Genomic DNA, 17,163 nt, shown 5'->3' with positions numbered 1-17,163 from the left:
TTCGGCCCTGTCGGACAGAGAGAAGCGAGCAGCGAAGCACATGGCGGCAAAACGTCGTGTACATGTTGCCGACGAACATTTTCTCGACCTACTCGAAATGTACATCGTTCCGACACTTCTATCGGGCCGTCTCTTCTTCAGAAATGTCTACAGAATCCGATCCTGCGTAGAGTTTTCGTGCTGAACAAAAAACTTTTCGTAAAAATACAAAAATATTGCGCAGAAACTGCTCACGTCGACACTTTTTTAAACTTTCACATCAATTTGTTGCTATTTAGGACCAGAAACAATTAATAAATTGCATGCCACTATATTCGGGAAACTTTCCTCTATCTTTTAACACCAATTAGAACTTTCTAACGTTTGTACTTTTCATGCAATACCTCATTTTTGTCGAAAATGTTGGGTTCTTACAAAAGTTCGTTTATTTAAAAAACTGAGGGTGATGGAGCAATTCGGTTTTCGGATTCTTGTTCAGGGAGTGAAGCTCTACAAGAATTTCATAGTGGCTATAGAAACCCAAAAATCGTGTCGGACAGTGTAAGAGGAGGGATCAACCGGTGAGCGGAACTGGGCTTCGTGCGCTCATTGGCTGGGCTGCCTCGCGTCAGCCAGTGTTTTTGCGTTAGTATCTCGTAAACGAAGCCGTGGATCGTATTTTCGCTAAGGAAAAAGTTACTTCAAATGACCCCGGGAACTCCCATTTTCGGATTGCGAGACATTTTTGGGACATCCTATAGATTTTTAATAGAATATACATATAGTATACATACATACACAAGCAGATTAGTTAATGTATCGATTCATAGACTCTCAGCTTAAAAAAGTGCCCCGTTAAGAAATCCTAAAATCATTTAGTGCACGATCGCCATAAAACATTTATTAACTCTTTGGCGAACAATAATTTCCATCTACACATGTTACTTCAGAACTGTGAAACAGTTTCTAAACTTGTTTCCACGTGACTGTCAAGTGAAAATTCACGCCATTCAATTGCCTCGTCGTAGGAGCTCTTGTGCACGCACAGCAAACGAAACGTAGCTTCGAATTGTAATAAAGTTTACGCGATTTGAAACTATTCTTTGTTAATTTAGCGTACCGGTGACGTAAGCAGGCATGGTCGTTAAAGGATTACAGTATCAATGTGCCCCCACGTTTGCCTTTATTTACCCGATCTGTCGCCGCGGCAACGGAAGTTCTTCGTAAACCCAGTTTCCCGGAAATTCGTCAGTAAAAGGGAGCATTTTCCATAAACATCCGCAGTCGAGTTACGATATCGTCGACTGTGACCGACATTTAAATCGCCGAAAATCAGACAGAATCGTTGCAGTCCTCCGGTGACCTCAACACGGATAACCGAATGTGTCAAGTGTGGCAGACTAATGCACCTAGGAAGCCTTTTCGATATGCGGCGCTCTGTAACGCGGGGCTTCAAAACAAATCCTTTGTGACCAACAATTCCCGCCGATGAAGCGAAAACAGCCAGCTCGGGAAAAAATAATGGGGAAAGAGGATCTCCAGATTCCGCTCCATTCGACCCGTTAATTGCGTTACAGAAAACTCGGCCGGAATAATAATCGGCGGATTCTCGGCCGATCGAGACGGAAACAAGTATCGGATGGAATTCGGGACGATTCGATGATCGCCGAACGAAGAACGCCGTTGTGTACGTACACGACTAGGAGATCGTGAGCCGTTGACACTCTGCATCGTCTGTCCTACCCGGGAAAGAAACGTCGAGAGCCCTTGACATGGAACTACGTCTTTTCATTAAAAGTTGAGGGCCCTGGGAGCCTTTTGTCGAGTAGTGGAGATCTTATCGTTCGAGTATCCCACGTTGCTGGTTGATTATGAGCAACGATTCCTACGAGCTCGTGCTTGGGAAATGGGGCTGCTGTTCTCTGCTACGTACAAAGTTGCTAATCCTGCTTCTTGTTAAGCGGTATTCGATAACGATTTTTCTTGAGAATTACAGTGAATTCTCCCGAATTTAACCTTCAGCTTATAAACAAAAATGGACAATTTGGGAAGAAGAGATACGATTGTCAACAATTATAAAAACGAGGTGCAAGGCTCGAATAATCGTATCCGCTCTTCCCAAATTGTCCATCTTTGTTTACAAGCCGAAGGAAAATTAGGGAGAATTTACGGTCGATTTTACTATTTGTTAAACTCTCGATATTCACACTGCTCCAGTTTCGTAAAAAGAAATCGTATATTTGGAAGATCTGAACCTTAGACTAAGGGTGAGACAAACACACCCATTGGATTTATGGAATGATTAGTTTATTACTATATTAAACTATACAGCCCGCATTTTGGAACTTTTATTTTCGCAATTCATTGTTTATCCACTTCGAAGATATTTTTGCATGACAAAATGGATAGGAAGACTAAAGACAGGTATTATTTTTCAAATGCTGCAAGTTGAAATATCTCTAAATATACTGGAAAATTTGTTTCGTAATTGAATTGGTGATCTCTTTACAACGATGGCATACAAACTTGATGTAAGACCTTCTTTAGCTGTTTCATAAGACAGAAATAAGGCAACGAGTTTGATGCTATAAAGCAGGAGTGACGGACTTCTCTGTCAAGAGCCATGTGCCCCCCATTCGGCCGGTTCTCCAACTCGCCGCGTCGTAATTAAAAAAACGCTGACGCTTCTCAACGTGACGTTTTTGTGATCTTTACGACATATAAATAGATAGTTTATTTTAGGTAGTGCAATGATATTATGACCGCTATTTATATTACAATTATATAATGTATATTATAATTATAATTATATTACAATTATATTAATATTATTTATATTACAAGCAAATAAGAAAATCAATAAGTAATGACTAGAGTGCGAATTTGATGCATTTATGATAAAATAGATAAGTGAAATACAGAGCAGAGAAGATATAAAAAAACTGATACATTGTATTCATTTTGTTAAAATGATTACAGGAAGAAATACAATCTTATCTGTCTCTTGTTTTTTTTTATAATTGATAGAGACATCTTAAAGCAAAATAAAAATTGTTTACATCAATTCCAAGCAGTAGAAACTATAGAGAGCTGGAACGAGGCCATACTTCAGCGGCTCGGGGGAAAGATGAGTAAGTGAAGAAGCCACCAGTGGCTCGCTAGCCGTCAGTTCGTCACCTTTGGTGTAAAGTGTAAAGAATTTATATGGTAGACTGATTATTTTTCTAAAATGTACCAGTTGTTAGATATTGGATGACTAAATATAAACGCTGGGAACTAATAACATGAACATTCTGAACATACTCGATTTAACTAACAATACCAATCATATCATCTGTAACGAGGCGAACGTTTGTCAATATTTTTAATATCACGTTGAATATTACATTAACATATTTTATAGTTTTGAAAAGCAAATGCCACCACAAAATGTATAACTGGAAATTGTTCTGTCCGATCTCTACTTTTCTGAGGAGAGAAATAAATTTCACATTCACAGCCATTACCTTAGCATTATCGTCGATTTATAATAATTCATTGAGGTTAATACCCATCTGGCAGATCTCGCCACGAGGAGGTTGCCGCACGCAGAGACCCAAGGGAAATAGATGGATCAAAAGCTCCGTCGATGCGACCGAAGTTCAATCAGCGGAATCAAAGTTCAATCTATCTCCGTTTTCGCAACGGGCCTAAAACTAGATGAAATTGAACTTACTTTTATTAATATGAATCGATTGGCGAGCTACGTTTTCATTCTTCTAGATACAAACCGGTTAGGTAACTGGGCGGCCTACAATTAAGCCAATATGCACGGGAGAAGAAAGGCATATTGAACCGAGGTTGAACCATTGATTTCTCGAGGAGAATTTCGACTTTGTTCGCCGACTCTCTCCTTTGAAACGTAGAATTGCTTCGGTTCGAAACTTATGCTCCTGAATCAGCTAAACGACGATTGGGTGTGTTACACGATGTCGGGAATCCAATACGGAATGAGTTACTCTTAATTTCGCGTGTTCATCAGGAAAAACAGAAAGTATTGTTAATTACGTACGACTAATAGAAGAAATAATTTATCGAAATTTGAAATACGAAAAATCAATACTCGATTTGAACCGAATCAACCCTTTGCACTTGACCGGCGACTCCGAGGCACCAATAAAAACTGTTACGTCACGTTTCAAAATAATTTTATTCATCAAATTGGTTTATATTTAAAGAACTGTCGAAAGCGTAACAGTTGCATGAGTCAGAAAATTCAATTTCATATGTTCAAAATACACCAGGTTATATAAAATGGAAATACCATGGGTCAAAAAAACTATATTAAATTCTGCGTTAATTTGGCTTCGAGCGCAATGGGTTGAAGCTGTGTATTAACTGCGAATTAACTGCGTATTTTTTATTATATGGCATTTCCGGGAGAAATTACTGTACCAACAGTTCAAATATAAAATTAATGAATGCGGTGAACAAAAAATTGTTCCACATTTTGCACGTGATTCGGTCATATGGGAGTAATGAACGGAAATTACAGAACAGATACGTAGAATGGATATTAAACCTGTATAAAACCAGTATAAGATGGATATAGAACCGGTATAGAACTGTTTAAAACAGAAACAGATCCAGAACTGTAGAGCCGTAACCGAAATCAATACTGACAAAGAACCCTTTTCTCCCGTAACATTTATGATAGAACATCATACCTTTCAATCGCAAAGTTAAAATGTATTTTTTAAGATACTCCTTCTAGGACACGTTCATTATTCTATCAACCACGTTGATAGAAACACGTGAAAATTTAAATTAATTATCAGGAACTAGAGAATTAAAAAACAATATTTATACTCTGGGCCCAAATGAACCAGCCGTTCGAGTGTCAATACCATAAAGAACCTAGGTATCTATTTTCTCGAACTTTCTATCTATACAAGATCATTATTACCACATGTAGTTACGTCTGCGTTTGAAACGTATGGCTCTATCCATCGTGCCTCGAAGCACTACTCTCATATTACTGCACTTTTAACGTAACTCTTTAGTCCGTATTCATACTCGAGTATGAATCCGTTATCTGCTCACCCTATTATAAATGTCACGTCCAACAAATTGAGAGCGAGCAACATATCGTTTACTGTCACAATTACGATAGCATTGTATCTCGTCTAAGGTTAATAACCCCTGAGCATCGTCGTACAGCGACTGATTTATTATTTGTGTATAAAGTTAACATAATCTTGCAGTGGATAACGAAAATATCCGAACGCCTTTTAAAATGGAATAAATTTTTTTAGAACTGGACGAAACGGCTTGAATATTTTTTAGATGATAGAGACATCAGTTTACTAGGTCATAACTAGAATGCTTTTCTTTTGAATGTTGCTGTTGCTTGTGGAATGACAAAAACAAATGAAAACCTTTTTATCTGACCTTCTAACGAAAATTTTGATTGTCGCGGCATCTCTGTTCGATAGGTCATTACAATTTTAATCATGGAACGATGTACGTACAGTAGATCAACGTGTTCATATCGTTGAAACTAATTACAAAGGTTCAGAAAGAAGATAGAAACGTACATGAACAGTACTGACAGATGAAAAAGGACATAAAAACTTTCTCTATTTCGAGAAACGAAATAGATTTGGGCAGTGAAAATTTGTAGAAAAAGAAATGAGCGTTTTTTTCATAAAGAGACAAAATTTTCTCTGCGCGCTCTGTATATCGTTTCCTCATAGCAATTATTTAGAATAACGTCTTCGCTAATTGTTTCGAACACCGAAATAGATACCATAACTGCTTTCAACCATTGATTATAACAATTCCCAGTCCTTGAATCAGACTTGTAGATTTAGAAAGACAGCGAGACGAAGGAGGAAGAGGAAGAAATTCTGCTTTGTCAAAACCTTTGTTTTGTCTCTTTGGGTACTCGCAGCGATGTCGAAATCGCCGTGCAAATTAATCGACTTAATTAGATCCCCGCGATACTCGGAAGTCTTATTCATCGTGATCCGTAGGGACGGAGAGCACTAGAGGGAAATACCTCTGTTCGCCGTTCCCCGGGAAAGAATATCGCTGGATATATGCTAATGCGACGGTGTGCGATCATTCTCGTTCCCTTTGTCCGCGGGGAATTCGTTTTTCTCCCCGCGTGGCGGGAGCACTCTGTCGGAAAGCGACGGAGGAGCCCACAAATGTTCACCTTGTTCGAATGTGGAACATCGATTGACCGGTGAGCCGTGTGTCTGTGAGGTCGTTTGTTGTTTAATAGTAAGGCGGTCTCTCCGTTCTGGCTGGCTGGCGGATGAAACGAACCTCGCCTCTCTGAAAGCTCCGCTCCGATGTATGGGAAACGGGAATCGGACTTGTTCGGTGCAATCGAGGAGCAATGGTTCTGTCCTGGCTTGCTGGTCCGCTTTCCCATTTGCGCGAAACAGGAGGGATCGAACAGTCGAACCACGCTGCCCGAAATTTCCATAAAGCCATCCTGCATTTGAACGATGCATTGTAATTATCTTCGAGAAAATGAGGAGTTTGAAGAAGATGAGAAGAAGAAGAATAATGAATATGACATTTCTTTAATATAAATTTGATCTCTGAGGCTGTTCTGTGTTTTCACTTGTGGAGAAACTGCTAAACAATCACAGCTGCTTTTGACGAGTATACTCGTCATGAAGAAATGGCAGTGATAAACATTTGCTGTATAAATTGCAATTTTAGTAAAAACTAAAATATGCACGTACGTATATCTTAAGATCTTTAAAATATGTGGAGGTCAAGACGAAATAAAACGAACAAATAAAAAAATGTAAATAATTATTATGAACAAATTGTGTACATATAGCGTCTCGGTTAGATGAAATACTTGTCATTGCTTACTGTGCACGGTACATTTTAGGTATACACTTTGCAAAGGGATCGCATCAGCTAATTGCTTAGTACTGTATCATGACATTTCACAAATTTTACGTGGGATAAAGTGAAATTGGAAAAATGAATAAAGTAAAAATACTGTAAACAGTTTGCTTCTCTTGTGCGTCGGAATTTAATGCATTTGTTTAACACGTCCGCTATCAGTTGTCACATGTGTATGACGAACGTAATATTTTATCTTATGTAAAGAACGTCTAATTAATTTTATGTTTGCATTTATTTAAAATTGTGACATGACATTCTGAGAATTTATGACTTTATCGAGATGATATATTTTTTAAAAATTGAATTGAATTTATTTAATGTCGCATCTGCTTAATAGCAATTAGCGACCACTTATGGGATTACAATTGTAGGGTTATATGTAGTGTAATATATGCAATAATTTTGTATCAAATTTTTACAGTATTTTGTTAATCTAGGCTTCTTAAGTTGCTATATAATTTCGCTAAACAATTTGGTTTCTTCTAAGTATGACATAACTTTTGCTGTTTGTTTATAGTTGTCCAAACATTCTTTGATGATATTGGACATTTTTACCTTTCTTCTGATATTGTTGTACATTGGACATTCTATTAGGATGTTACAGTTGTTATAAAGTGGTTTATATGTTTTAAAGAATATATATTGATTTTTTTATTATGCCCAATTCGAGATAGTATAATTTGTTTCCTTCTTGTTAAATATATTGCGGGGTTGGTAGAGAATATACTTTCTCCGAGTTTATGTAGAAAAGAGGGATTTGAATGTATCCATTCTTGGTTCCACTTATGCCAAATATTTTTTTATTAATTCCTGAGCATCCTCAAATAGGATTTTAATGTGCCTTAGATCTGCATTTAGAGATAATATTATTTAATCTAACAATACGTATGTCTCGTCATAGTACATTGCATAGGATCATATAATTGTGAACACTGTTAGCGAAAAGATATCTTACTCTCTCAAAAACAAACACTATTAAGTAAAAGAATGGAAAGTAGAGGAATATCTTTCTCTTTCAAAGTGCATGTCGGTTAAATATAGAAACCGATTCGAATTCTCCGACTCTACTGTATTATCGCGTATTACCATTTACCACATATTAAGGATAGCTGTTGGCCCTTGGACAACGACATCGGTTTTTTGTTTTTTGACTGGAATTCGTGTCGTTTGGTATGTGTCTGCGCAGCACAGCAGGCAATCGAGCAAGGAGAGCTTCCGGACAATTGGGCGCCTCGAAATATTTACACACTCTCGAGTCTATTGATTCCCTAAAGATTAAATGTGCCGCAAGAAAACGGACACAGCAAACTGAATTAACTCCTCCAACCGAACTAAATATTTTCTCCCTTGCTAGCTACATCTTCCAGCACGTTCCTCCTAAATCGTTTAATACGTGGACATCCATGAAACACAAGGGATTCATTTCTCACTAGACAAATCAACTATTCTGTGTAGCATATAGACTGATACAAATTCAGAATTCGAATCTTTGTTTTACTTTTATATTAGATTATTGCATCATTTCTGTCGCATATTCGGGTGAATCTCAACCAACAGAAGTTTGCGGTGACATTTATTTAATTAAAGTTATTACACGCTGTTAGAGTTAGAAGTTCTACGGTTCACGTTAAACACTGCACTAAAAATCTTTGCTTTATAGAAAACTCAGCTAATTCGTATATTATGCTGTATTGTATAAAATTATTACAAGATTGTGATTTTTCAGAAAAAAATAAATATTCCAGGATTAATTGCAAGATATAGAGGACACACAGACATTTCTATTATACTCTAATTATTTTATCGAGTTAAAAATAATGCAATTTAAATGTTTACACTGTTCTGCATTCGATCTTACTCATTTCTGTCAGAAAATTCGCGGTCTAGTTATTACCAACAATCAATAATGCTAAATATAGAAATCAGCGAAATTGAGCAAATTGGAACGTTCCTAAAAACATTGGAAAATTTGTGTTTCGTGATTTAATCTTTCATATATTTAACCCCTTAACGCGCAGAAACGTATTAACACGGGCGTGCAAAACCGGCCAAAATGTGCAGACCCGTATATATACGGTCGGCGTCGCAACTTATGTTATGTTACCTATATTAATTGAAAAACAGTACGATGGGTACAAAATTCGATCTGCAATGCGATTCAATATTCCCTATAATTATTTATCCACTATTTTTATTGAATTTTTAGTAATTTTTGCATTTTTTTTACATATTTATTGAAATTAAGGTCCAAATATGTATTTTCTTAGATAAAAAAAATTGATTTTTTTTGGTCGGTTTATTTTTTTAAATTGTGCATTAAGGGGTTAAAGATTGGAACTTCCTCTGTGCAACGACCTCAATTTGCAGCTTTCTCGGGGCGAAGCGTGTCTTCAATTTTCCTGTTTCTTGCGAAAACATCTTTAAAACAAATAACCAGATCTATGGGGTTGTGTAACATTTAAAGATATCAAAATAGCTCATGTAATCTTCTGTGTACAATAATTTTTAAGACATGTACATACTTTATCGACATAATCAACATAAAACATTAGCTAAACTGAATGAAAGATTACAATGTTTACTAAACCAGCAGGTGCCCTAATACTTTTGGCGGGGGGTGCACTTGTCCTAACCCGAAAAATTGCTATTCCTCCGTAACGAATAGTCTGGCCACATTCGGCTAAAAGTTTAGAAATATTGTTATTTTATTTCTAATTTACAAAAATTCTTAAGAAACAAAACCAACATGAGTACAGTAAATTCTCCCCAATTTTCCTTTAGCTTGTAAACAAAAATGGACAATTTGAGAAGACGAGATACGATTATTCGAGCCTCGCGACTCATTTTTATAGTTGCCGATTGTCAACAATTATTAAAACGAGATGCAAGGCTCAGATAATTGTATCTCCTCTTTCCAAATTGTCAATTTTTGTTTATAAGCTGAAGGAAAATTAAGGAGAATTTACTGTACTTTCTTAACACAGCTTAGACGGGAGTTTTCTCGCCAAATTCTCATCATATAGCGGTAGTTAGGAATTTGGCAAGAAATATTTAATAATTTTTTAATAATGAAAAATTTATAAAAATAGTGTCGACAGAAACGTACATAGTACAACATCTAGCAACAGATGATGCGTAGTAATTACTCTTCCTAATTAGTAGAAAGCGAGTTTTGTTGGCTCCCGCGCTTTGATAATAATAAGCACGAAACGCGTTTATTCGTTTTCCGCAAACAACGTGTTAAAGCTCTCCGAAAAATTACTATTTTGCACAGAAATTTCGGGTGTCACTATAACGAGACCGAAGATTTTATGCATTTACGACAGAAACGAGTGGATCGAATACATTTAAAGAATTTAAAAATATTGTTGCATTACTTTCAACTGATTAAAATGATTCAGGATAGAAGTAAATGCCTGTACAGCTCCTATATCTTGTAGCTAGTGCAAACAAATTTTATTTTGCACAAAAATACACGGTCTAATTATAATACTTCAGAAAAGAAATCTAATTATAACACTTCAAAGAGAGAAAAATGTTAAAGTTTTTTATGCAGCAATACTACAATATTAACAGAATATTTGGCATTAACGTAATATTGCGACCGATTTAATATTCGTATCACCTCAACTTTTTACTGTTCATTGTGTAATCAGCGTCGCAAAGGGGTGAACACCGAGCGGGGAGTACATGCTCTGAAAGTTTCTTGGAACGTGTTCCGTCCCGCGACCAGGCAAATAGTCGTAAATAAGTAAAACGTAATTAACAGGCGAAGAGTGGACGTATGTATGTGCATAGGTATGTGTACATTGCATCGATCTGGCTCGGGGCTCTGGCCCCGAGAAGCTGATCTGGGATCGAGAAGCTGACCGGTTCGATAATCGTCTGATATATGTAGGTCGTAGTGGAAGACACTTTGTATTCGTTTATCGTTTCTCCAAGGATAAACGAAACCGTAGAAACTAGTTCGCAGGCCGAACGGAAGAAAAGTTTCTCGGCGAACTTTTCTGGAGAGCCTAACGCTCGCAGTACGGGAGCCGCAACAGTTACGAAGTCACGAGAGCATCATTTTGTCGCGAGTCACGCGAAATGCAATTCCTAGGCCGGGCGTGCTAACTTTTGTTTCGGTGATTGATAGGATCGAACTTATGAGCGGGCGGACGTTCAAGAAACGATTCACTGTATTAGAAAGCGACGGAAGCAGGACACGATTTCGAATGCAGCCTCAAGGACACCGGCGCGGCGTTTAATGTGAAGGCCCCTTCACAGTCGATTAGATTGACCGCCTTTACCTTTGTGCTTGGAATAGATCGAAACATTAACCCTTTTCCGACTACGGCAAAGGTTACCGGCGATTCCGCGGAGGTGTAATTGCATCGGGTTGACTGCATTACGTTTTTACGTTTCGTTCGGTTCGCTCGCACTGTACGTCGCCAATTTTCCGGTCCGATCACCAGCCCGCCGTTCTTCGAGATTCGGATGAGCTGTACGCCAATTCGAAAATTAGATTTCCATATCGTTCGTAGTTTTTGAGAATTTTCATTTCGGTAAAGGAGTCCAATTTCAGAATTCTTTCTATTTTAATCGCCGGTGCTGCGGAGATGATTCTCTTACGTAAGGACGGTTCTGTCAATGATGTATCTGAGTGTGACGTCATAAATATTTCAGTACGTTCGACGTTAAAACTACCAAGCTCGGCAAGCGACTCGTTTCTACTGCCTTTTAAAAATAACTAGACCGCATTTATCAAGACACTAGACGATTTTTATTACAAAATACATGTAACCAAGTAAATATAGCCAGCAGTAATTGTAGACAAAACCATCTTTACAATCTCAATAATTGTAAAATACCTCATTTTTATGAATTCCGTAGTTCTTAGTGTTAGACAATATTTAAAGACAGCGAAATGCCTTTAACGTATTAAGTCTCTTGGACATTTTCCAATGTATTTATTTAGATCACCTATTCATCTTCTTTACTCTATTCTACCTCTATAATAGTATGACCTTCAATTTTGATCTTGACCTCCAAAATGTTTAAATTCGTGTGAAACTTAATTTGGATGAGTTTTCAGGGTGCATGCATTAAGTCAGAAAATTGAAGAGGAAGAATATTGAAGACTGAAAATTGACTTTAGACTGAAACATTGTCGACATTTCAATCGATTTCTTAAAAAATCTCAGAACAATTTACTGTATTGTTTGTTTTGAGTTATATCAATTCGAATATCCACAATTTTTCAATCCTTTAATTGCTTGGTCTACCGTAGTTGTCGTTGCATTACAAAAGATAATTTTAGGTGGAACGGAAATTATAAAAAAGATTTATATAACATGACGTGTTTCTTAAATGTAGTTACACATTAGTTTGTTCGTAAAGATTCAAATGCTAGTACTTATTCAGAATGATAATCAATGTACAATTAATAATAAGGTGCATGTATAGAATATACTAACTGATAACTTGACTGCGGATTTTATGCATTTATGACAAAAATGTGCGTGTAAAATTTGGAACAGAGAAAAAAAAGAAACTGAGAATGTTGGTATACTAATTTCAAGTAACTAAAATTATTAATCAACATCGCAAAGATAATCGAACAAGATTTTTATAACTGTTCGGAAGCTCGGTTGCGATCATAAATATGTTTTGACTCGAGGAAATTAGATACAGTTTGCTACAAACGCGATCACCCGTAATTATCAGAAAGTCGGTTTTGATGTGAGTTTTGGAGCAGTAAACTAAACTTATATAACAGAAAACATAACAAATGACTTATAATTAATTCGACTTTTTTTGCACAAAATACGAGATCATGGCCATTATACATATATGTATATGACTCTGTTAGCGAACCTGCTATACGTAAAACTGTTTTGTTCTCCTGTCCAGCTTATATGAAACCTACATATTAGGATTTCTATAGCCAGACGAAGTCAGTAGGTAGACTTGGCTTGTTAATAATAGAACGAACTTTTAAAGATACTGGTACGCTCGTATAAGTCTGTTATCACTGAAACGTTCAATCGAACACGATACAATTTTCTTAACAAGATAAAAGCACATTCCAACTCCCTTCTCAACGTTACAATGGTATAGCAGAAATCTCACTGTTTTGCATAGAATGGTGAGAGGATTATGCCTATAACATAGAGGAGGGTGATCTTCATTTAATAAAGTAATGCATTTAATAAAATTTCCATTTACAAAAAACCGTACTACCGTGGGCATGTAACGTTTAATTGTATGTCATAAATTTTTGCTAGATTTGTTTTACGCATCAGTGAAAAAAATAGATGAGAGATAAGTTGAGGGAAAACTTGAAACTGGCAATACCTTTCAAGAAAGCTAAGCAATTGCCTGATCAGTAAAAAGAAATATTTTCAAATCATAATTCTTCCCTTTCTAGAATATTTCAAGAATGTACTACATTCGTAAGAAATGAATTTAGTTCCATTACATTTCTCCAAACGAGACAGTATAATAAGAACTTTGAAATCGAATTTCTTGAAACGGCATTTCAGCGTATGCGGTCTTTTGTGGCCTTTTTCCCCTTGGAACGCCTCAATTTTCATAAATGGACTATTTCGCTACGAGAAACGGAAAACAACTTCCATGTTACAAACCTTGACGAATGTGGAACGAGATAGCAATCGATTGCATAAATGAATTACAATGTTTACAAAGCTCATGGTACGGTCATAACATTAAGAACACATCCGGACTGATCGATTTTCAGTAGAGACATTGTTTGCAATGAGTTTAATGCTAAGGCTTATTTGTATACTGTGTTACCTTTGAGCATTCCCTCATATAAACATTATGGTCCACAATTAGTTCGTAAAGTGAAGCTTCTATGCGTGGGCTGAAAACAGTTATGATATCGGTTTTGATTCTTGAAATAGTTATGAAGAACCGAAATGCTCTCATAACTGTTATAAGTGTTATAATAATAATATCGGTTTCGGTTTCGAATCTTCAGAAACGTTATTATATCGGTTCTACAACTGTTATTTTTCGGTTCTGAGTTTCGGTTGTGGATTTCGGTTCTAATTCTATTTCACGTAACAAATACATTGTGTTTCCTTTGGGGATTAAAAGTATGGATTCTGAAATACAATCTTCTACACTGCATTGAATTGTGCCAATACGTGCAGGTATGACCGAAATCCAGAACCGAAAAATGACAGTTATAGAACCGATAGAATATATGTAAGTCAGAACCGATATACCTCATAACTGTTATGAAACTTTTTCGGTCCTCTATTACTGTTTCAGTCGGAATCGATAAATAACAGTTTGAAACAGTTATTTTCGGAACCTTTCCAATCCCGGGTTCTAATGTAATTTAATACTTCTCACATGTTCAATAAAGAGTTTAGTTTAGATTATTAGTTTATATTCAGTTTTATTTAGTTATTATTATTATATTAGTTATTATATATATATATATATATATATATATATATATAATATTATTATTTTATTTTTATTTATTTATTATTATATGTTATATATATTATTAGTTATTATATTTAATTATAATATCAGGTATTATTTAGTTATATTTAGTTTAGATTTATTTAATGGATTAGAAATGACATCAATCAACTCGTATAATCACAGTTACGTGAGAAAGTGAATCATGTTAGAAACAAGCGTGTCTCATTTCCGTCTAATCAAAACCAACGATTCCCTAGACGTTTTATCTTAATTTCACGGTAATCGCGATCCTTTTTGTACTCAATTATGTATTTCTTACGCGATGAAATAATCGGTGTGAAATCGGTGTTCCAGTAAACAAGAATTTTTTGTAAACTCATGGAATGAATAAGAACGTTTCAGCAGTGTAATTTGTTACCGTTACAATTAGTATAATTAGAGGTTAGTTTCTTCCCATAAATATTAATCGTAAGAAATAGAATTTCGAACAGTTAATAGAAATTTAAACAAATGAAATCCTATTTTAAATAATTATTGTCAATACATATTAAGAAAATAATATTTCAATTAATAATTTTCTTCACCGCAACATAAATAATTATTTTCAATATATATACTTATCTCTATGATGTCGAATAAATCATGAAATATTGTTTCATACAAACAAGAATATTTCACTAACTATTTCTAATACTTTTTCAAATATTTTGACCCGAGTCTGACCAAAATCCACAAGTATCGGCATTTGGTTCACGATGCACAAGGAAAATGAAAAATTTGTTGGCCAGTGTAATTTACAAATACAGTAAATGTTCTCCAATTGTCGCTCAGCATGTAAACAGAAGTGGACAATTTGGGAAGAGGAGACACGATTATTCGGGTCTCGCGATTGTCAACAACTATACTATAATAATCGGGTCTCCACTTCCCAAATTGTCAATTTCTGTTTACATGCTGAGTGACAATTGGAGAGAATTTACTGTAATTCGAAGTCGTCGCCCTATGTATAATTCGCAGGGATTCCGTAGTGCTGTGGGCACACGGCCACGTGCCGCGCGTAAACGTTCGCTGTGTCAGAATTGAACGTGTAAGGAAATTGTCTCCGTATTAGACAGAGTATAGGCTTCCCTAATGGCAAGGAGACAGAGGCTGGCGCCGTCTGTCCTGCCGAGGAACTTATATCTTGGCAATCCCATAAAGAACAGGATCATCGACCTACCCCTCCTGTTAGTACGTCCCTCTCGATCCTTTTCAATGGCGAATCTATTCAACCACCTGAGGTTTCATGCCTCGGCATCGGAAATTTGTGTCGATCAATTTATCGGCTGTTCGCGATAAGAACAACGCAACTATCCATCGTGTTCTCCTCGATATTCGGAATCTATATGTATATGTATGTAGGCTGAGTTTATTCACTTTACTAAGAGCTGCTTGGAACTAAACTTCAACTATTTTTGCATTACTCGTTAACCCAAGCACAGGGTGTCGTAAAAATGTCTCGCAGTCCGGAAATGGCGGGTTCCTCAGGTCATTTGAAGTAACTTTTTCCTTGGCGAAAATGCAATCCACGGCTTTGTTTACGAGTTATTAATGAAAAACAGTGACCAATGAGAGGCGTACTTTCATACAATATGTTTGAAAACAAAACAACAGTTTGAAACATAAAACGGAGTTCTTTCCGTAGTAGAACTATGCGTCGTATGAACCTGAATTTTATTTAAAAGTATGCAAGAAGAATGATAATGCGCATTATCATTCTTTGTGCATTTTTTTAAATAGTATGTATTTAGGTTCATACGACGCGTAGTTCTATTATGAAAAAAACTCAGTTTTATGTTTTGTTCTAGATCGAAGGGAAAAATGCTAGACTGCACGCCAGTCTAGATCGTCGACCGGGAGGTTCATGGAGAACAAGATTTATTATTTCAGTAAACGTCGATAAAATATAACGAAACAAAAGTTAACGTATCTTGAAATGTCAAAGAATATGTATCGAAAGTGACGAAAATGTTCACGTATGTTTTAGATTATGCAAAAATTGCCGAAAACCATTCTTATTTTAACGGTTTACTTGAGGATCCCACCTTCTTAAAGGGAGACTTTCCTGCCAGTAAGATACCAACATGCTTCTTTGTGAAATTAGTATGTTACCAGCACCAAGCGTACCTTGTCTTTTGGAACCTGTTTTCGATCGAGGCTGCGTCCTTGGTCGGCCGATGTTCTCGTTCGCCCGGGGTGCGCCCCAGATTTTCATCGATGGAATTGTTTATTTTTAAGTTTCGCGATATTGGAGATAGTTCGCGTCAGCAACTATGGCCGGCCGTAATGCCAGTAGCTGCTAACTTGTCCTTGGTCTCTTTTGGGGTTTTACGATCCCGTTAAAGTCAATATCTCTCCAGTCGCGTACAAGAATGTTGTTTACGACTTCCTCCGGCCGTGTAATGCTCTAACTGCTCCCGAATCTGCCACGTATCTCCCTGAAATTGATTTTCCCTAATGGCGAGAACACGTAGTATCGGAGATGCAAATCGATGTCCGCGCCATTCCACTCGACGAGCATAGTCTTGCATAGAATTGCATAGTGAGCATAGGATTGCCTATCGTAATGATGCACGAAGACAAAAATGAAAGATTACAAACAAAGTTTTCATGAAAAGTACTGCCGGAACTCAATGTCCAGAAATCTCAGTTATAAACCTGTACAATTTAGCAATCGTTGTAACAACTTTGTCTGAAAAACATTGTGAGAACTCGGTTTTCAAAAATGTTAACTACAAAAGTATATAGCTTAACAATTATGCGATGATCCTTGACTGACAAATA

At 36.5% G+C, this 17,163-nt stretch overlaps 1 protein-coding gene across 2 annotated transcripts in view; it reads left to right on the top strand.

Moving 5' to 3' along the window:
* Positions 1 to 17,163, top strand: part of Gdap2 (ganglioside induced differentiation associated protein 2) — a 115,005-nt gene that overhangs the window by 40,556 nt on the left and 57,286 nt on the right. The window lies entirely within an intron of this gene.

Source organism: Megalopta genalis, chromosome 6 (assembly GCF_051020955.1).
Source record: "Megalopta genalis isolate 19385.01 chromosome 6, iyMegGena1_principal, whole genome shotgun sequence".
In the NCBI taxonomy this organism is placed as follows: Eukaryota; Metazoa; Arthropoda; class Insecta; order Hymenoptera; family Halictidae; genus Megalopta; species Megalopta genalis.
Note: the sequence above shows the minus strand (reverse complement) of the source record. Positions and strands in the feature narration are given on the sequence as shown.